This window comes from Bos grunniens, chromosome 4 (genome assembly GCF_055505025.1).
Source record: "Bos grunniens cultivar Pamir isolate PY7600 chromosome 4, Bosgru_T2T1.0, whole genome shotgun sequence".
Lineage (NCBI taxonomy): Eukaryota > Metazoa > Chordata > Mammalia > Artiodactyla > Bovidae > Bos > Bos grunniens.
In genome coordinates this window covers 49,460,945-49,482,585 of record NC_141168.1, presented here as the reverse complement: position 1 = coordinate 49,482,585, position 21,641 = coordinate 49,460,945, and the positions used below count along the sequence as shown (strand labels likewise).

The 21,641-nt window shown below is 43.5% G+C and overlaps 1 long non-coding RNA gene across 4 annotated transcripts; it reads right to left on the bottom strand.

The window, feature by feature from the left end:
* Window positions 1-1,109: 1,109 nt before the first annotated feature.
* Window positions 1,110-9,991, bottom strand: LOC147374082 (uncharacterized). 4 transcript variants are annotated; one of them, XR_015163177.1, is made up of 4 exons: window positions 9,583-9,991; window positions 9,227-9,383; window positions 4,198-4,318; window positions 1,110-1,417 (listed from the first exon to the last, which is right to left on the bottom strand). It is a non-coding gene; the product is annotated as an uncharacterized LOC147374082 (long non-coding RNA). The 4 variants fall into 4 exon arrangements; XR_015163179.1 differs by lacking the exon at window positions 9,227-9,383 and having other exon boundaries at window positions 9,583-9,989; XR_015163176.1 differs by lacking the exons at window positions 9,227-9,383; window positions 9,583-9,991 and adding an exon at window positions 8,482-9,206.
* Between the last annotated feature and the right edge of the window lie 11,650 nt (window positions 9,992-21,641).

Genomic DNA, 21,641 nt, shown 5'->3' with positions numbered 1-21,641 from the left:
CTGTGTGCCACAATGAGAGAAGTCACTGCAATAAGAAGCCCAAGCGCTGCAACAAAAAGCAGCCTGGCTGGCTGCAACTAGAGAAAGCCCACATGCAACAACCGAGACCCAGCGCAGTCAAAATTTTTTTAAAAAGAAAGAAATGAAACCAAGAGTTGGTCCTTTGAAAAGATAAACAAACTTGATAAACCTGTAGCCAGACTCATCAAGCAAAAGAGAGGCCCCAAATAACATCAAGAATGAAAGATGAAGCCTCTTTCAACTGACAGCACAGAAATACAAAGGATCGTTAAGAAATTACTGTGAACTATACACCAACATAATGGACAATGGAGAAAAAATGGACAAACTCCTAGAAACATACAAATTCCCAAGACTGAATCAAGAGGAAATATTGATAGAAAACATGAACAGACCAATTACCAGTAATGAAATTGAGTCAGGCCACAGCCACAAACTCCCTACTTTTGGTTCCTCTCCTATTACACTGACCATTCTTTCTTAACTTCGTTTGTAGGTTTCTTTTTGTCCACTCTGGAAGAAACTACTGTTTGCCTACTTGATACACCTTTTCCTCTTCACTTTTAGTAACAGAACCTTATTTTTTAGAGTGGTAATGGACCTATAAAAGGCTACACTGTCCCACTTGCCTGGGTGTGGTCAATGGTCAAGTAAAAGTGAGTTGGGTGGGACTTCTGGGAAGAGCTGACTCAGCTAGGAGGACTTCCCTTTTGTCCCTTCTTCCTGCCTGGAACCTGGATGGGATTGCAAAACTGCTGGCAGCCATCTCAGGCTTGCATCACTGAGGATCGAGCCATGCACCTGAGGACGGCAGAGCAGAAAGACAGGTGGAAGGACTAGAGTACTGGTGATCTGCTGAAGCTGTCATACTAATCCAGACTTCTCGAACAATTTAACAAACTTCTTATTTAAGCCACTGTTGTTTCAGCCTCTGTTACATGCAGCTGATTCTAATCCTAGCTGATATTTCCATCCCTTATATTATAAACCATACCAGGTTCATTTGCCTGACTCACATCAAGCCAAATCCTGAGATGCCAAGGTATGCAGCAGAGAAAGGCTTTATACACAAGGCAGCCAAGCACGGAGACAAGAGAACAAGTCTTTAATCCAATTTCATGAAGGTGAGGGCCTCAGGATACTCGTGGGATAAGGAAGCAGGGTGGTCTGAGGTGTGGGGAAAGATGACTGAAGAAAAACTTAAAGTAATTGGGGTTCTGCACAGATGTATCTGGGTTACATGCTTCTTCATGGGATGTATGTTCAGAAAATGGTGTCATTAACATGATCTGAGGGTGAAGTTTTTGGCCCTCTGATGTCAAATGGTCATCTATTGAACAGTCACCCAATCCATGGTCTTGACTGGTTTAATTTGGGTATGACCAGCTCCATGTTCCTGAAAAACAATTAGAGCAATTGTTACTATAGGGACACATATATCAGATGTATCTATAGGAGGTCACTTAATTTAGCACAATTATGCCAGTGACTTCACAACTATAACTATAGTCCAAATACCTCTTGAGCTCAAAAGTCATATACTCAACTGCTTTTTAGACATCTTTATTTGGGTTCTGTCCCTCTGCCCCCAAACATCGTGAATAAGGGCCTCCTCCAAATATTTCTGTCATGCGAGTGTATGCTCCTCGGTTTTTGTCTCGTCACAACAAAGATTTGGAGTGACGGACATTAAAGCCCCCTTGGCGTGTCACAGCTCTCAGATCTCTGACAGACCATGTTATAGCTCTTAGACAAATCAGTGTTACAGCTCTATTTTATTTAGAAGATAGCAGGAAAATCCATCTTCAAGGCATGAAGGCACGTGAGGACACGAAGAGAAGAGCGCCCCAGCATGCGGGGCGGGGGATGGTGGGGGTGGTGGCCCTCTGGTTCCTATGTTTTTTTCTTCCCCCTGGGCTTGCCCTATGCAAATTGGGCTTAGTCATGAGTGCTGTTCTACCTGAAGTCCTCACTCCAGTCCTCGGACCTTCCTTTGACCTTCCTCTGTTCTATTTTCGTGGGCTTTTCCCTTCCTTATCTTTTAGCCATCGCCATTTTGGACTCCTTTTCCCTATTCTAACTACCTAACATTCCTCCCTCAAGAGATGGGAGGCCCAATTCTTTGGGAATATGGGCGCGAGGTCTTTCTGGCTACTTTCTGCTGAACTGGGACAGCGAGGGGTATTGGGCCTCCCCCTCTTGCTAGTCTCAAGCATCAGAGTCCTTATAGTGGTGTCTATCTAAAGGTGAGTGATATTTTCTGTGGTTGGCTGTAGTTTTATATCTTTGTTGAACTGGTGCTGCATGTTATAATTGTTGACCTGGTCAGAGACAAAACAGGTTAGACAATTGATAATACATGGAACAATCATAAGCAGCATCAATGTGGCATAACAAGAACTAGTAGGGACATTAGCCAATTCCAAATTCACATTGCCAGGATGGCTCAAGTTCCTCCTTGTTCAGGGATCAGAGTATCTATCTCCTGTCTGTTTTGGAGTACAATCTCTGCCAAGCTGTTGGCTCTTTAGAGCTATCCTGAGAAATGTTATCCCCAGAAACCAGATTTTGGGGGTGTTCATTATAATGGCACTCATTGGTAGTCCTGAATAGGTATATAAGATCTCCCATGTGTATTGACTGTCCTCTTCTGTTTTCTTCCACGGCTTGACTCATGAGTAGTGAATCCAGGAGTCATGTCCTGGTACCTTGACTACTGTGGGGGTAGAAAGTATTACAGGGGAGGGGCCCTTCCATGTGGGCTGGAGTTGAGCCTTTGGGGACCCATCTTTCCAGACTTTAATTAGGACTTGAATCCCTGGAGCATATAGTGGTGACTCCTTAGAATCTTTGGGGTCCTGGTTCATAACCCAAAAGCGTATATCCTGTTGGAATTGCCCAATGGCCATGGCATAAGACTGGAGGGTCTGAACCTCTGGATCTAGGAAGAGGTCATTGACATAAACAAAAGGTCTCCCATATAGCATCTCATAAGGACCAAGACCAACCTGTTCCTTAGGGGCAATATGGGTGCGGAGGAGAGCTATTGGTAAAGCCTCCTTCCATCCCAGGGAGGTCTCCTGGATTATCTTTTTTATTGCTGATTTTAAGAATTAGTTGGCTCTTTCTACTTTTTCTGAAAATAAAGGCCTCAAGGCACAATGGAGATAATAAGTAATGCCCAATGCTTTCGAGACCCCTTGGGTGACCTTAGAAGTAAATGATGTCCCATTGTCACTTTGTAACGACCTGGGCAGACCAAATCTTGGAATGATTTCATGGAGCAGCTTTTTACCACCTCCTCAGCCTTCTCATTCCAGGTGGGAAAGCCTTCAATCCATCCTGTGAATGTATCTATCATGACTAATATGTATTTATACCCTTGAGAAACTGGCATCTGGGTGAAGTCCATCTGCCAGTCATCTCCTGGATAGGTCCCACGTCATTGGACAGGCTGGGCCAGCTGGGGTCTTCAAGCTCCTTGGGGGTTGTTTAATTGGCAAGTGGGACAAGAGGAGACCACTTGCCTTATAGTTGTTTGGAGGCCTGTTCCTCTGAAGGACCTTTCTAGTAATTTTTGGAGGGCCTTTTCCCCCAAATGAGTGGTGGCATATAAGGAGTTAACCAACTGCCATTGGAGGTTGCCAGGCAGAAAAAGGAGTCCCTCCTTTTGGAACCACCCCACATGATCTTCTTGAAAGCCCTCACTCTTAGCTTTAAGAGTCTCACCTTCAGTATATGAAGGAGCTTCTGGCAAATTAGTCTGTGGAACTAAGGTGGCAACCCCATAGGTCATTGTTCTGTAATGATGCTGTCTTAGCTGCCTGATCAGCTGCTTGGTTTCCTCGTGCCACTTCCATGCTCCCTTTTTGGTGTCCTTTACAGCGGGAGACTGAAACCTCAGTGGGCAGATGGACTGCCTCCAAGAGTCTAAGAATTTGATCACCATATTTGATTGGGGACCCCTGGGTGGTCAAGTGGCCCCTTTCTTTCCAAATAGCTGGATGTGCATGTAGCACCAGAAAGGCATACTTGGAGTCAATGTAAATGGCTATTCTTTTTCCTTTTCCCATCTCCAAAGCTCGAGTCAGGGCTATGAGCTCAGCTAATTGGGCTGAAGTACCTGGTGGCAGAGGCTTAGCCTTTATGATCTCAAAATTGGAGACCACTGCGTACCTGGTTCTTCTTTTTCCATCTAAGACAATGCTGCTTCCATCAGTGTGCCAGATTTCCTCAGGACTGGTCAGAGGATCTTTTGACAATCCCTCTCGAGGTTTTGTCCAGTGGTCCAAGGTTTCTAGACAAGAATGAAAATGGAGAACACCCTTGGGGGTAGGCAGGAGGGTGGCTGGGTTAAGACCTCACAGGGGAATATAGTGAGGCCTGGATTTTCCATCAGCATTACTTGATATCTGAGGATTCTTTGATCAGACATCCATAAATGGCCTCTCCCATTTAGGAGTTGTTTTACTTGGTGGCTGGTAAAAATAGTTAGTTTGCCCCCAAAGGAGAGTTTTAAAGCATCTTCTATCATGATTGCAATAGCTGCAAGATTTCAAATGTGGGGGGCCAGCCTTGAGTGGTTGGATCGTACTCTTGGATAAGTAAGCTACAGGTTGGGGCTCAGATCTCAGCCTTTGAGTTAACACTCCCAAGGCTATTCCCTGTCTTTCATGGACATAAAGTTGGAATGCTTTTTCTGGGTCTGGCAACCCAAGGCAGGTGCCTGAGTTAAGGCCTGTTTTAGTGTAGCCACTGCCTTCTTTTGAGGAGTTCCCCACATCAGTGGGATTAAATCATCTCGTCCCTTTAAGCTTTCATATAAGGGCTGGGCAATTAGACTATAGTTGGGTATCCAGATTCTACAATACCCAGTTAGCCCCAGGAAAGCTCGCAATTGTTTTCAAACCATGGGGGAGGGCAACTGGAGGATTCCTTGTACCGATCAGAGAACAACCTCCTAGACCCATGTGTAATCTGAACTCCCAGGTAAGTGACTTTTGTCCTGTGCCTTAGCACGGGAGACTTTATATCCTCTTTCTGCCAAAAATTTTAGAACCTGAATTGCATATTGTTGGGCATTTTCCTCATCTGGAGAGTAGATTAGTAGGTCATCTCAGTTCAGTTCAGTTCAATTCAGTCGCTCAGTCATGTCCGACTCTTTGCGATCCCATGAATCGCAGCACGCCAGGCCTCCCTGTCCATCACCAGCTCCCAGAGTTCACTCAGACTCATGTCCATCGAGTCAGTGATGCCATCCAGCCATCTCATCCTCTGTCGTCCCCTTCTCCTCTTGCCCCCAATCCCTCCCAGCATCAGAGTCTTTTCCAATGAGTCAACTCTTCGCATGAGGTGGCCAAAGTACTGGAGTTTCAGCTCCAACATTAGTCCTTCCAAAGAAGTCCCAGGGCTGATCTCCTTCAGAATGGACTGGTTGGATCTCCTTGCAGTCCAAGGGACTCTCAAGAGTCTTCTCCAACAACACAGTTCAAAAGCATCAATTCTTCGGCACTCAGCCTTCTTCACAATCCAACCCTCACATCTATACATGACCACAGGAAAAACCATAGCCTTGACTAGACGGACCTTTGTTGGCAAAGTAATGTCTCTGCTTTTGAATATGCTATCTAGGTTGGTCATAACTTTACGTATTGTAATATTTTCCCATTAGGTCCCAGGTCCAGATCTAGGAGATCCCGGCTAAGGTCCTGTCCAAACAAGTGGGGGCTATCTCTGAACCCCTGAGATAATACTGTTCAAGTCATCTGTTTTTCTCCTGGGGTCTCCCACTCAAAGGCAAAAAGATATTGGGATTCTTTAGCCAATAGTATGCAAAAAAATGCATCTTTGAGATCCAAGACTATAAACCACTTGGCACTGGGTGGGATTTCTCCCAAGATTACATAGGGATTGGGTACTGTGGGATAGAGGGGGATCACAGCTTCATTTATGATCCGGAGATCTTGAACCATTCGCCAGGTTCCATCCTTTTTCTTTACTGAGAGGCTTGGGGTGTTACATGGCGAATTGATGTGGACCAATAGCCCACAAGCAAGGAATTTATTTATTAAAGGCTGTAGTACCTCCTGAGCCTCTCTTTTGAGGGGATATTGTTTCCGATTAGGAAACCAAGTAGGATCTTGGAGGACAATGATGACTGGTTCAGCTTGGTGGGCTCGTCCAGGAATTCCCTGGTCCCACACCTGTTAATTTTGTCTTCCCATAGTTTTTGGTCCCTCTCTATTGAAGGTATAATGGGTTCTTCAGTACTAATCAGGAGCTGTAGAGCTCTAGGGGCTGAAAAACTTCCTATCATAAGGGTGGTCCCCAATTTAGTGAGTATATCTCTTTCCAATAAGGGGGTAGAACACTCAGGGACCACCAGAAACTGGTGGGAAAATATTTGTCCATCCCAGCAACAAGTAAGTGCTCGGGTGAATCTTTTAGTAGTTGCTTTTCCTGTAGCACCCAAAATGGTACAGGTTTGGGAGGAGAAGGCTCCGGAGTAGGAGATCAAGACAGAGTAGGTAGCCCTTGTGTCAACCAAGAAATTCTCAGACCTACCTGCCACATCCAGTTGCACCCTTGGCTCCAGCCCCATGATGGTTATCTGTGACAGGCGGGCTGGCTGGAGCGGGCCGCTTCAGTCCTCTTGAACCATCATGAGGGTAGGCTTGGTGCTTGACCTTGAGGCTCTTGAGTCCCCAGGGCAGAGTGCCGCCCAATGTCCCAGTTGATGACATTTGTGGCAAGCTGTTCTAGGAGACTTGTCACAGTTTGGACACTCTTTGGCCCAATGCCCCGCCTGTCTACAGATTAGGCATTTGCCTCGTGCCTTGTCCTTCAAGGACTCAGGGTTTGCCATAGGGCTTCTCTGGAGGGCGGCCAGCATCTGGGCATGCCTTGTCTCTTTCCTTCTCTCCTTCTCCTGGGCCTTAACCTCCTTCTCCTGTTCTGTTTAAAAGGTATTGGTGGCTGTCTGGATCATCTCATATAAAGAGGCAGCAGAGTCCTGCTGCTGTAGCTGTTGTAACTTAATTCTGATAGCTGATGCACATTGGGATAGGATTTTGTCCTTTAAAATCACCTGTCCCTCTTAAGAGTCTAAGTCCAGATTAGTAAACTTTTGGAGGGCCTCTTTTAGCCTTTCCAGAAAGGCAATGGGGTTCTCATTGGGCTCCTGAGTTATTGTTGAGACTGGGCACAGTCCCACAAGTAATAGGCTTCTTTATGTTTCCATGGGTGGACTTCCTTAGGGGTGAGTCTTTCTGAAGCTTATCCTACCCAGAACTGTTGCAACCTTAGAGCCAGGCGTCCCCGGGTCAGGGTGCAGATCCCCAGGCAGGCTGAGGCGTGACAGCCTTCTGGAGATCAAATCCCCGGGCAGGTCGAGGCGTGACAGCCTCCCGAGAATTGGGTCCCTGAGCAGGTCAAGGCATGACGACCTCCTGGGACCCCTGGGACTAGCAGATCCCCTAGCAGGTTGAGGCGTGACAACCTTTCGAGGACCAGATCCCTAGGCAGGTCAAGGCGTGATGACCTCCTGGGACCCCCGGACTGGAGTTGGGCATCCCCAAAATCTCCAGCATGACCAGTGCTGGGTAGGATTAGGGGGTTGGATATTATACAGTATTTCCCTCCCAAGGCCAGCTATTTTCTGGTTGTCTCTCAGGAAGATTGTAGAGGCAACATTGTGGGCCAGGATGGGGCTGAGGAAAGGAGCATGAAACAGGAGGGAAGGGGGCAGAGCACAACCTTTGACAGAATGACACAGCACAAGGGCATAACGTAAACCAATTAAAATCAACTGGGTCCGGATGAGAAGTCAAATTCAAGTAAACCTTAATCCCCAATCTAAAAGCCAGCAGACACACCCAGAGGTGGCAGCAGCTCTAGGGCACTGTCAAAAGAGAGAGTAGTGGGTGGTTCCCCGATGGCTGGGATGGTCCTCCCACTCACTAGCATATGAATTCTCCCCACTGGCAAAGCCTAGCCAGGCCTAATTCCATGGCTCCAACTCTTGCCCTTGGCAATGGCCCACACCCTGAAGCTTGGTTTCTCTCTGAATCCTAACAAATCCACCTCTTACTTTTTGGCTGGGCTCCAGGCCCGGGATAGAGTGGAAGGACAGGAAAAAAAGCAGTGGGAAAAACGTGCCAAGGAACCCCCTTCATAGCCTGCCAGAAAATCTGCTAAATTTCTGACCTGTGCTCATAGTTTTCATTGGCCTGATTCTTGGCAGAGAAGAGTAAGGACAGAAGAACCCCCACCAGCTTGGGTAACAGCTACTGGGGCCCAGCAGATAGTTCCTTTGGGACTCTCCAGAGTCTCTCAATTGCGCCCACTGCCACCCGCCTGTTCGCAGTGGGGTGGTTCAAGGAAACAAGAAACGAGAGATTGTAAACGAATTAAGGTTTTGTTAGGCATGTCCCTCCAGCCATAGGAGCGAGGACCTCCTACCTTAACCGGAGGTCTTCTGGAAACTGAGGCTGAGCCGCCTGAGCTTTCTGCTGAGTTCATTTGTTGCTGTCCCGGTTTCCAGCACGATGGGCCTTCCCCTGAGCATTTTCTTTGCGTTCCGCTTCTACCGAGAGAGCTTCGCTGAGTTGGGCTCCTGCTGTGCTTGGCCTCTTCCCCACGAGGTTGTTTCAGCCAGGTTAAATCTGAGTCACCACACCATAGATGTCAGGCGAGTGTATGCTCCTCAGTTTTTGTCTCGTCACAACAAAGATTTGGAATGATGGACATTAAAGCCCCCTCGGCGTGTCACAGTTCTCGGGTCTTGGACAGACCGTGTTATAGCTCTCAGGTCTTGAACGGACCGAGTTATAGCTCTTAGACAAATCAGTGCTACAGCTCTATTTTATTTAGAAGATAGCAGGAAAATCCATCTTCGAGGCTTGACAGCACGTCGATCCAAAGACGTGCCCCAGAAGAGAAGAGCGCCCCAGTGCGCATTGGGTAGGGGGGTGTTGGGGGAGGGGGAGAGAGCCCTTTGGCTCCTCTTTTTATATGTTTTTTTCTTCCCCCCGGGCCTGCCCCATGCAAACTGGGCTTAGTCAGGAGTGCTGTTCTACCTGAAGTCCTCACTCCCGTCCTCGGACCTTCCTTTGACCCTTCCTTGTCTTTTAGCCACTGCCATTTTGGACTCCTTTTCCCTATTCTAACTACCTAACATGTCCATGAGCCGATCCCTCATACTTACAATAAAAGCGAGTTTTAAAATATGATGAAGTTAAGGATGTTGAAATGGAGAGTTTATCCTGGATTATTCAGGTAGACTTGACTAATCAAAGAAGGCAATGTGGCAATAGAAGCAGAGATTGGAGTGATGTGGGCACAACCAAGACCGCTGGTAGCCTCTGGAAGATAGAAGAGACAAGGATAGGATTCTCCTTTTGAATCTCTAGAAGGAACTAGCCCTTCCAACACCTTGATTTTAGCCCACTGAGACCCATTTCAGACTTCTGATGGCCCAGAACTGTAAGACAATAACGTTTGTGGCAATGGCAATGGGAAACCAATATAGGCCCTTCAAACCTAACATATGTAAAATCATACCTCTCAGCAGTGCCTGGGGAGTTGACTGGATTCATCCCAAGGTGAATCTCGACTTCTACCCTTGTCTCCTCAGCAGTGCAAGACAAATGCAAACTTGAGTCTGTTCTTCAGAGTCTTTCTGCTTGGCTTTCCTAGACTCCTGCCTTGTTGAAAACGTGGTAGATGCCTTAAGGGCTAGGTGTTGGGCACAAACTTTGCCCCTTCCTCCTAACTGAGACCTTCACCTTTCAAGCTTCTACTTTTCACTTCTTCCTCCCTGAGACTTTTCTCTGCCTTTTAGCCGAGGTCCTCCGAGCCCTTTTGGTTCTTAGGCTTTTGCCCCACACCCAGAGTGGTTAATTGCTCCAAGGGAAACGCAGCTGCACACTGTTAGCTCTGTGCAGCTAACAGAGCTGGTCACCTCTGGTCACCTCTCCCTGCAGTTCCCTCTTCTCCAGGATTTTATCTTATCAACTTCTAATTGCTTCTACATTATCTTCCAAGAGGAGTTGCAGGCAACTTCATCTTAGGCCCCCACCCAAGAGACAGGTGGATATCAGGGCTCCTGAACTGCTCCCCTCACCCTTTTTACCCTGGACCTGCAAGCAAAGCATTTGCTTGGTGTCTGCATGCATGCTAAGTCGCTTCAGTCATGTCTGACTCTTTGTGACCCTATGGACTGTAATCCGCCAGACTCCTCTGGGATTCTACAGGCAAGAATACCAGGGTGGATAGCCATTTCCTCTTCCAGGGGATCTTCCTGACCCAGGGATTGAATACACATCTCTTATGCCTCCTGCCTGGGCAGGCAGATTTTTTACCACTAATGCCACCTGGGAAGCCCTGCCTGGTATCTGAGCTCTGCTTTAATACTAGAGGGATGACCTTCTTTCTTTCCTCACAATCTAAACAGCATCTTGGTCCTGTTTATGTCCCAACCCTCAAACTAGCCTCATTCTGCATCCCAGGCCAGAGTGAATAATACTTGGCCTTTTTTAGTTTTTCTGAAAGTCAGTTAGTTTTTCTGAAAGTTTTCTAAATTCTATGATTCTATTTTGTGGCTACCTCCTTTCTCCTTGTTGATAATTCTGGAGTAAGTGTTATGTCAGCTCCAAGTCAGTCGTGAAAGAAGGCTCATTTTTACATTCCCAGGTATATTGTGTTCTGTTCTTCAATTTATCCCCCAAATACAAGCCTGGAAAGCACTCTTATAGGTTGTATTCTCTCCTCTGAATTCTAAATGAGTTATTTTGTGACAATTTTGATAAGCAGGGTCAAAGATCCTTATTAAAAAAACAATAATGGTAGCTTTTTATAGCTCTGAAGTTTTTATAGCTCTAAAGCTCAGGAAAAACGCATGATCACATATTTTCTATGCCTCAGTTCAGTTCAGTCGCTCAGTCGTGTCCGACTCTTTGCGACCCAATGAATCGCAGCACGCCAGGCCTCCCTGTCCATCACCAACTCCCGGAGTTCACTCAGACTCACGTCCATCGAGTCAGTGATGCCATCCAGCCATCTCATTTTCTGTCGTCCCCTTCTCCTCCTGCCCCCAATCCCTCCCAGCATCAGAGTCTTTTCCAATGAGTCAACTCTTCGCGTGAGGTGGCCAAAGTACTGGAGTTTCAGCTTTAGCATCATTCCTTCCAAAGAAATCCCAGGGCTGGTCTCCTTTAGGATGGACTGGTTGGATCTCCTTGCAGTCCAAGGGACTCTCAAGAGTCTTCTCCAACACCACAGTTCAAAAGCATCAATTTTTCAGCGCTCAGCTTTCTTCGCAGTCCTACTCTCACATCCATACATGACCACTGGAAAAACCATAGCCTTGACTAGACGGACCTTTGTTGGCAAAGTAATGTCTCTGCTTTTGAATATGCTATCTAGGTTGGTCATAACTTTCCTTCCAAAGAGTAAGCGTCTTTTATCTCATTTAATTAACACAACAATCTTGTGCAAGGGAGGGTGGGGGATGGGCAGCTGGAGGGGAGGGTGGTAATTGTTGACTACATTGTGTTTATTAGGAAAGAAGTTGAGGGACATTGAATTCCTCATCAGTGAGCAATAGAACTAAGATTCAAAAACAGATCTCTGACTCCAAAGCCCTTACTGTTTGTAATACAGCTCTACCTCCTCACCTGTAACTCTCAGTGTCTGATGCCACAAACAAGTTTCTTTCTTTCTTTCTTTTTTTAAGCAGAAAATACATTTATTAAGGGGTGCAAAATAGTTTACAAAGTCTCTGAGAATCAGGCTGGGAGTTGACCAGTGTCATGCAAAATGGTCAAAATTTTTTCTGCAGACCTGGTTCCATGAGGACACCACCCGGAAGTCATACCTGAGCCTGGGCAGTGTAAAGTGTGCTGCATACACTCCTTGGGCAGTTGCCACTACTGAGTCTAGAAACTAGACTTGCTACTTCGTCTAGTACCAGCCTTATCACACTTATTTAGGGTGATTCCTCCCGCTGCTGTCACTGGTCCTTGTGCCAAATTCTGGCACGAAAGCATCTAAACGACAGAGCTTGGGTCACAAGCCTGTGCCTCTGCTGCAAGCAATGCTGAGGACATTCTAGCCTCTGATGGAAAAGGATACCCAAACAGAGAGGGAATACTCAGATGTGGGTTAAAAAACATATTTCCATTTTCCAACCTTAACAACTCCTCCCCTTTAAAAAGCTCTCTACCACAATGCACAACTCAAATACACTAACTGACTTCTCCAGTGTTGTCAAAAAACTCATCCATCTATAAGACAGAATTCCTGGATGGACCCTATTCCTTCCCTAGAAAGTGAAAATCCTCCCTGGTTATTCTGTAACCTGTGGACTAATGTGAAAAATGTGTCATCATGAACACGTCCAGTATATAACGGGGGTGGGGGTGGGGGCGGCAAGGAGATGAAAGAAGAAAATTAGTCAAATATACAAATAAACACAGGACACATAGAGGAAGAAACTATATGAAGATACCAAGTCCTCATTTCTGTGACTGGTATTGTGATCACAGTATTCATGACTTTTCTCCACCATCTATCTTATGATTTCTTTACTCTCACGCAGCTTCACTGCTTGTTTGGTTTTCTCACTCACTCAGTCATCCATCTTTTCCTGTGCCTCTTGGCCATCTGTATGTCTTTTTCCAATTTCTAACCTCAATCCCACCTAATCATTGTAAGCACCTGTGGGCCCCTGGTTAAAGTGTGGACAGTTCTGAATAGGCCATCACCTTGACTGAGCAGTTAAAATGCAATGACACACAAGAGATTTTTAGAGGCTGATAATATAAGAATACTATACCTGAGAACTAGTTAGTGACTGAGAACACCCAATGAAGCTTGGAGGCTCTAACATACCTTGTGGTCTCTAAAAAGAAAACTACAGTTGACCTTTGAACAAAGTAGCAGTTAGGGGCGCTGATCCTCCAAGCTTCTCAAAATCTGCATGTAGCTTCTAGTTTGCTCTCTTAGTCATAGTTCTTCTGTATCCACAGTTTTGCAATCCTGGAGTCAACCTACTATGGATTAAGTAGTACTGTAGTATTTGCTATTAAAAAATACATATCAGTGGATCCCTGTAGTTCAAATCCATAATATGCAAGGGTCAACTGTATATGGATTGTGTATTTTTTAGCTATTGAGTTGTGTGGGGTTTTTTTTTTAAATATATTTTGAATATTAGCTCCTTACGGAGATATGACTGAAAGTATTTTTCCCATTCAGTTTGCTAGAATGATTTGCTTTAAACATGTTCTAGTCAGGGCTCCTGGCAAAGAAAGGAGACTTTATCAAGATATATCAGAAAAGGGAAATTTCAAAGGCTTGTTTTCTTTTTATAAGGTATACTGTCAATAGTGAAGAGTCAGAGATTTTACCCTACTTGCAAGCTAACAAGTCAGCCTGCTGCTATTTCATGGACACTGGAAAAAGACATTAGACCTCCAGAGTAGAGGCAAAACATAGTTCATTAATTGCAGTAGCAGAAGCTGGAGTGTCAGCATTGCTGTGTCAGTTGCGGAATCCCCAGTTCCCACAGGGCATCCGCAAGACGGTTGGATAATACCTTCACTTGCGGTGGGTTACATTGCATGGAGGAGCCAGGACATAGGGAACCCAAATCTTTTATTATCAGCCAAAGCTGCCTAACCTTTGCCCCCTTGGGAGATACTGTCTTTATTTTACTGGTCAGTAAACAAACCTGCCCTTTGCTTCAGAGGGGCACACTATCTTCCAAGGCTGTCTGTCCCCTAGAACATTGCTTCTGATCACAGAATAAGTAGAAACATGAGAGACCCATGGAGAACTGTCTTCCAAAATCCCCAAAGAATTTCAGAAAAGTCTAAGAATGAGGCTGAGATTCACTGTGACTTGAGCTAAAAGATGTTTGAGCTTTGGGATTCTTGATGCTAAAGCACTACCAATATTGGGCTTCAGCTCTCCTCCGCATGTCCTTCTGTCCTGCTACCACCTGGAATTTTTTTTTTTTTTTTTTGCTTTCATTACATAATACAATTGGCTCAGCTCATTTTTTCATTCCAGACCTTCAGTCACACTTCTGACCAGTTTTGACCTCAGTCTAGTTCCACCAATGCTCTAAGTAACAGTGATTGCAGGAGTTTATGCGGTCCTAAAGACCTCCATGGGAGTATTGTTGCCTCCAGGAGGCTTCAAATAATAATTTCTCTTCCCCACACAGGAACTGAACAAAATGAAACACAAAAGAACAAGGTGGATGGGAACTCAAATATCACTGTATTTGCTGATAAAATGAAATTGGGAAGCTTAGACCAAGAGCCAAGTAGACCTATTCACTGAACCTCAAATTTAGGCATGTAAGTACCACTTGTAGGCAGAGTTAGAGTGTCTGTTTTGGGGCTTCTAGATCCCAAAGGGAAGAAGAGAAGATTTATCCCACACATGCCCATTTTAATTCTTCCTAAGATTAAACTTACCCAGAAGAAAGGGTAAGGGAATGGAGAGAGGCCATGAGTTATATTAACTGAGCTCCCTCTACATAAACAGAAACATTGTACAATATTCTTTTCTAATAGAAAGCAGTAATTGGACTTTAGAAGCATCTTCAACTCCTTCCCCCTTCCCTTTGCATGTTGGACATCCCCTTTGCACTGTCCATTTCCCATTGGAGTCTCTGAGCCCCTGGAGGACAGGGTCTATGTTTTATTTATCTTTGTATCCCTGGTACCTGACTACACTACTCAGCAGTAAGATAGGAAATGGCAACCCACTCCAGTATTCTTGCCTGGGAAATCCCATGGACAGAGGAACCTGGCAGGCTAGAGTCCATGGGCTTGTAAAGAGTCGGACACAACTGAGTGACTGAGCACATTAGTAAAAAACTAATCAATAGTCTATGTATTAATATACATGATCTTCCCAACTACCATTCAGGTTCTACAATAGCAGAGACTTTCTCCTTTAACTTATTCCCCCACTGCTGCTAATTTCCTTGTATTGCGTGAACCAGAGATCTCAGACCCTATCAGTTAATGGGGGTTTACTGGAAAAAAATTTATTGCAAAGAGGGAGGCTGGTATTACTTTCACTTCCGAGAGTAGCTCCTTTCACAATCTAAACCAACTTTCAGTTCAGTTCAGTTCAGTTCAGTCGCTCAGTCGTGTCCGACTCTTTGCGTCCCCTTGAATCGCAGCACCCCAGGCCTCCTTGTCCATCACCAACTCCCGGAGTTCACTCAGACTCACGTCCATCGAGTCAGTGATGCCATCCAGCCATCTCATCCTCTGTCGTCCCCTTCTCCTCCTGCCCCCAGTCCCTCCCAGCATCAGAGTCTTTTCCAATGAGTCAACTCTTCCCATGAGGTGGCCAAAGTACTGGAGTTTAGGGACCAGATTAACATTTGCTTCTTCAGCAGAAGCTGATGGACCTTTAGCTAATATGCTGCTATTCATAGAACTCCTCTTTTGGACTTTGCTTCTCTTTTATGTCTTGTCTACACCTGTCATCAGCCAACTGACTCTTTCCCATTCAACTACCTGAGGGAGAAAATCCAACTGGCTCTATTACTTGTCCCTGATAGATAGAGCTTTGTAAACCAAGCCACTTCAGAGGTTTCCGGGTGCCCACCTCTGTCCTAATCAGAGGACTTCTCTTAGTACAAAAACAACCGAGGGATGGCCCATTTCAATCAGCTTGGGTATCTCAGGAAGGTACTTTGCCTTGGAAATAGTTAATTGGCCTGACAGGCCCTGTGACTGGCATGTCTGTAAAGGGCCTTAACAAATGATCATCTTGTTTAGTGTATCCTGGATAACTGTTAGGGTCTTAACATTGAGCTAGGCTATATATGTCCTATTCTTTGATTTGTAGCTGTCATTGCCATTTTGAGATTCTGGAAGAGTTTGAGTCTCTCTCTCTCTTCACAATCAGTATCATGCCTCTTATTAAAAACCTAACTCATTTCTGAGGGAAAACATTTTTCCCAGTGAAGTCTAGAGCTATGACACCTTAAAAGAATGTTTTAATTGAAGTACAGTTGACTTACAATGTTGTGTTAGTTTCAGGTATACAACAATGTGATCATGTATAATATATTCTATAATATATATAATATACTCTTTTTTCAGATTCTTTTCCATTAGAGGTTATTACAAGATATTGACTTGTGCTATAGTGTATATATATTGTTGTTTGTCGTTTGTCTATTTTTTTTGTTTATCTATTACTTGTTTATCTATTTTATACATAGTAGTGTGTATCTTTTAATGCCAAACTCCAAATTTATCCTCTCCCTCTTCCCCTTGGTAACCATAAGATTATTTTCTATATCTGTAAATCTATTTCTGTTTTATAAATAAGTTCATTCTATCCTTTTTTAAAATTCCACTAATAAGTCTTATAATGTAATATTTGTCTTTTCTCTGTCTTCAGTTACTTTAGTTAATATGATAATCTCTAGGTCCATCCATGTTGCTACAAATAGCATTGTTTCCTTGTTTTCTTGTGCCTGAGTAATATTCCATTGTGTGTGTGTGTGTGTGTGTATACATCTTCTTTATCCATTCATCTGTCAATGGACAACCATGTCTTGGCTATTATAAACAGTGCTGCTATCTTTTCAGATTATAATCCTGTGTGAATATATACACAGGAGTGGGCTTGCTGGATCATATGGCAACTCTATTTTTAGTTTTCTGAGGAGTCCCCGTACTGTTTTCCATAGTGGCTGCACCAATTTACTCTTCCCTTTTCTCCATACCCTCTCCAGCATTTTTTTTTTTTTGTAGACTTTTTGTTGATAGCCATTTGGACTCCTGTGAAGTGATACCTCATTGTGGTTTTGATTTTCATTTCTCTGGTGTAATCGAGTTCTGTTTGGTTCCATCTATCCATCTAAGTAACATATTTTGATGTCAATGTATTAAAATATTTCTTGGAATCATAAAAATTACACAAATTTAAATTTAGATTATTTAATAGTAAGCTATAGTCTCAGATATGATCAAAGAGCTCTGGAGAGAAAAAAATGGGGGAAAAGAAAGTGTTGGATAGAGTAGGGAATCTAATGAAAGAGAAAATAAAAGAGATGAAAAGAAAGTAAGGGATATAAAGAATTTTATGTTCTTGGTTTTTCCTAGAGCTGGCTCTCTGTAATATGATTCTCAGGATGCCAGATCCTTTTTAAAACTGGGAGCCAAATTCAGACATCAAGATGCAGTTAAAAATAAACTTGAAAAACCATAGAGCCAGCTATACTTGGCTTTGTTGTGAACACAAGAGGGCGCTAAGCTCCGCAATGACACACAGGCCTCTCAGGCCCACATCCGGCATCACAGCATATACACAAATTGTTGTTCTCAAGTAATATTTCTTAAAATTTCTTAAATATTACTCATACAAAATGTTAAAGCAGAGACATAGCTACTGTCCTGGGTAACTCTAACTCTAGATAGATAGAGATACCCATCTCATTTAATTTTGTGACTTTATGTACCTTTAAGATTATCTGCCATCAGTTTGAAGATAGCAATATTTCTAAAGAAATCAAAAGAATGTTGTCAGGCACAGGGGCATAGAAATAAGGCTGGCAGGGACCACTTAAGCTTCCTCAGGGAAGAGGGAGCCTTAACAAAGACTTCAGGAATTGCAGTCCCATGAGAAGGCCCATACATCACAGCATCTTAGCTGGGGACATTAACTCTTCAAATCATGTTACCCTCCGAGCTCTAGTTCTGTGCTCACAAGTAACCTCTGATGATTACTTGGCTTCTCACGGGGCTCTGTGTCCATGGAGGGACACTTAAGGGCAAAACCGACTTTAAAAATTTATTATAGCAAAACAAAAGTAAAAATATTATACTGCCACCAATATTATATTGGTTATATTTCTTATTTTAGGAGGGTCACAGGACAGGGAAGATTTTTAAATAGCCCCCAGAGTTTGAATCTGAGTAGACTATTAAACAGAAATAGTCATTATCAGTAAGAGTTTCGAGACAGTGGGAATAAAAGTTAACAAGCAGTTAGAGATGCGGTCCTGTACTGGTACCAGCAGATATAAGGGAGAGAAATACATCTTTAGGAGCCCTTGGCATGGGGGAATTATTACCTAGGTAGAATACTGTGGAGGACTGTGGAGAAGGAAGAAATGAGGCCCGAGGACAGCTTTAGGGGGTTAGGAAGGAAGACTCCAGAGGGAAATGGAACAGGATTCTGTAGTGATCTCATAGGGAATGCATTTTTGAAGAGAAAGGAGTAAAGTGTGCAGAGAAGAAAAAAATGTTAAGTGCTGGATTTTCCTATTTACACTCACAAACTACAGTAAAGAGAACAAGAGAAGTTGAGGTAGAAGCCAAATTCTACGAGTTTACCAGTACGGGGGCCTGTGACATCTTATCATACCAGAAAGCAAGAAAATTCAAGGAGTCGGAAGCCAGTTTGCAAAGGATAACACCAGCCACAGATGGATCAAGATGGGTTTCAATAAGGATAAGAACTGTGTTAGCTCTCTGCTGTTGCTGTAACAAATTACCACGAGTGAGCAGCTTAGCACCAATGAAAGATGCAGTTATGTAGGTTAAAAGCCCACACTGGGCTCGCTGAGCCAAAACCGAGATGTCAGCAGGACGGCATTCCTTTCTGAAAGTTCTAAGGAAACATCTGTTTCCTTGCCTTTCCAGTTTCTGGAGACTGCCTGCCTTCCTGGGCTCATGACCTTTTCCCTCTGTCTTCAGATCCAGCAATGGTAGTTTTCACATCTCATCACTCTGACCTCTTCTTTTTGCCTCCTTCTTCTAATTGTAGGGACCCAGGGGAGGACTTGGGGCCACCCAGGTCATCCAGGATATCTCCCTATTTTAAGGTCAATGGGTTAGTGAACTTGATTCCATTTGCTACCTTAATTCCTCTTTGCCATGTATGTAAAATACTCACAGATTCCTGGCATTAGGACGTGAGCAACTTTGGGAAGCATTATTCTGCTTATTACAGTAACTAGAACAGTTGGAACATATCAAATATGTTTTTTTTTTAATGTTTATTTATTTGGCTGTGCTGAGTCTTAGTTGCAGCATGCAGGATCTTTAGTTGTCCCATGTGGGATCTAGTTCCCTGACCAGGGATCGAACCCCAGCCCCCTGCATCGGGAGAGCAGATTCTCAGCCACTGGACCACCAGGGAATTCCCTGAAACACAATAATTTGCTTAAATCATGAGTTCAAAATGATATTAAGACAAACAATGCTCACTGCTAGGAAATATGAAATATGAAAGTCGTGTCCAACTCTTTGTGACCCCATGGATTGTACCCAGCCAGGTTCCTCTGAACATGGAATTCTCCAGGCAAGAATACTGGTGTGGGTTGCCATGCCCTCCTCCAGGGGATCTTCCCAACCCAGGGATTGAACCCAGGCCTCCCACATAGCAGGCAGATTCTTTACCATCTGAGCCACCAAGGAAGCCGCACTATTAGGAAAATGTCACAGTATTTTGAAAAATGGTAAATAAAGAGAAATTACCAAATATTCTATCCAGCCCTTCCTGTATACACTGTATGTACCTTGATAACCAAAAAAAAAAAAAAAATTGAAGGCAAGCTTTTCTTTGTACAAACATTCCAGCTAATACATGAAGAGGAAGTGTCATCATTTCCCAATCCTTGCTGAATTAATGGACCTGGGAGATCCATCAAGAATTACCGATGATGGTTAACATCACAGAAAATGCCACAGACATCTGGGTATCTGTGCCTCCTAAGGAGAGGACAGAGCGCCACCTTTGACTTCTTACCAAAATAGCAGATCCTGAAACTGGTGAAGCCTCCGGGTTCCCCAGTCTATAGGAAATGCACAGAACAAAGAAACATTCCAAAAGAGGCAATGAGCAAAATCTGAGCTTTGCAGAAGTCTGCAGAACATATGATACACATCATAAAACAAAACAAAAAAACCTCTGAGAACAACAGCTAAAGATGGAGGGGGAGCTTTTTGTTGGAAGACAGAAACATCAACCACTTGCAGCGTGTAGGTTTTTTATTTGGGTCCTAATTCAAACAAACATAATTTATAAGACAACTGGGGAAATGTGATTAGTAACAGAATACTTGATGATATTAAGAAAACATTAGATTATTTTAAGTGTTACAGTATTTTTAAAAATTATCCTTTTAGAGCTCTGCGGGAGACCTGGGTTCGATCCGTGGGTTGGAAAGATCCCCTGGAGAAGGGAAAGGCTTCCCACTCTAGTATTTTGGCCTGGAGAATTCCATGGACTGTATGGGGTCGCAAAGAGTTGAACACAACTGAACTACTCTTCCTTTCCCTTTAGAGCTATATACTTAAGTATTTACAGATTAAATGACATGATATCTAAGAGTTGCATCAAAATATCCTTGAGCCTAGGGCAGGGAGGAGGTGGGGGAACAGATGAAATGAGGTTGGCCATAAGCAGATAACTGTTGAAACAGGGTTCAAATGTGAAAGTTCATTATATTGTTCTCTTTCTTTTTAAGAATATGGGCAAAGAACTTAGGTCCTAAAATCAGATTGCCTGGGTTCAAATTCATCTACTATTTGTGTAACTCATCTTACAGAATCAAAGCAGATTTGAATGAGAATAGGTTCTTGTGGTAAAATACACATAACATAAAATGTACTACTTTAGCCATTTTTAAATGAGTGGCTTTATGTACATTCCCAATATTGTGTAGTCATCACTACCATCCATTTCCTAAAGTTTTAAATCATTCCAAACAAAAACCTTATTAAGCAATAATACCCCATTCTCCCCTTTCCTGGCCCCTGGCAACAGCCTCTCTGTTCTACTTTCTGTTTCTGTGAATTTGCCTGTTCTAGGGACCTCATGTAAGTGGAATCATTCAATATTTGTACTATTTTGTCTGGTTGATTTCACTTAGCACAATGTTTTCAAAATTCATATAGTTGTCACACATGTCAGAATTTCTTACCTTGTTGAGGCTGAATAATATTCCATTGCATGTAGTATATGCCACATTTTTTTTATTCATTCATCTATTGAAAGAAAATTTTTTAAAGCATTTAGAAAAGAGTTTGGCGTATGAGCTAACTAAATGGCACCTAGTAATTATTATGGTTGTTATGGGAGAAAGGCTAGAAGAAAACTTTTAATCCATGTTTTAACCATATTTGTTTTTGGGTGGAGGGATTCTGTTTTCTTCTTTTTTACTATAATGCTTTACATTTCTTGGTGATGTGGTTTGATAATTGAAAATCATTTTAAATACACACACACATTTTAGCTACTCCTATTTCTCTCTTTATTTTTTTTTAACCAAACTATTTTTAAAAGGTGTATGTGTGCTGCCTTAACCATCTTTTTCAAGGGCTTAAAAAAAAAAAAAAAAAGAATTTAGGAGACTATTACCCAGCTTGCCCGAGAGTTGCATTACATTCTGTGGCCACGTGGTGGCAGTATCGACATTTGATCCAGCCTACAACCAGCGCCCCAGTTAACATACACGCTGATTAACATAGTCTTAAAAGTGTAAGGCAGTAGCTGTCTACATTTATGACATACCGCCACCATCAAAGATACCTGTTCCGGGTTATATCTGTGCCTGTGAAGTCCCACCT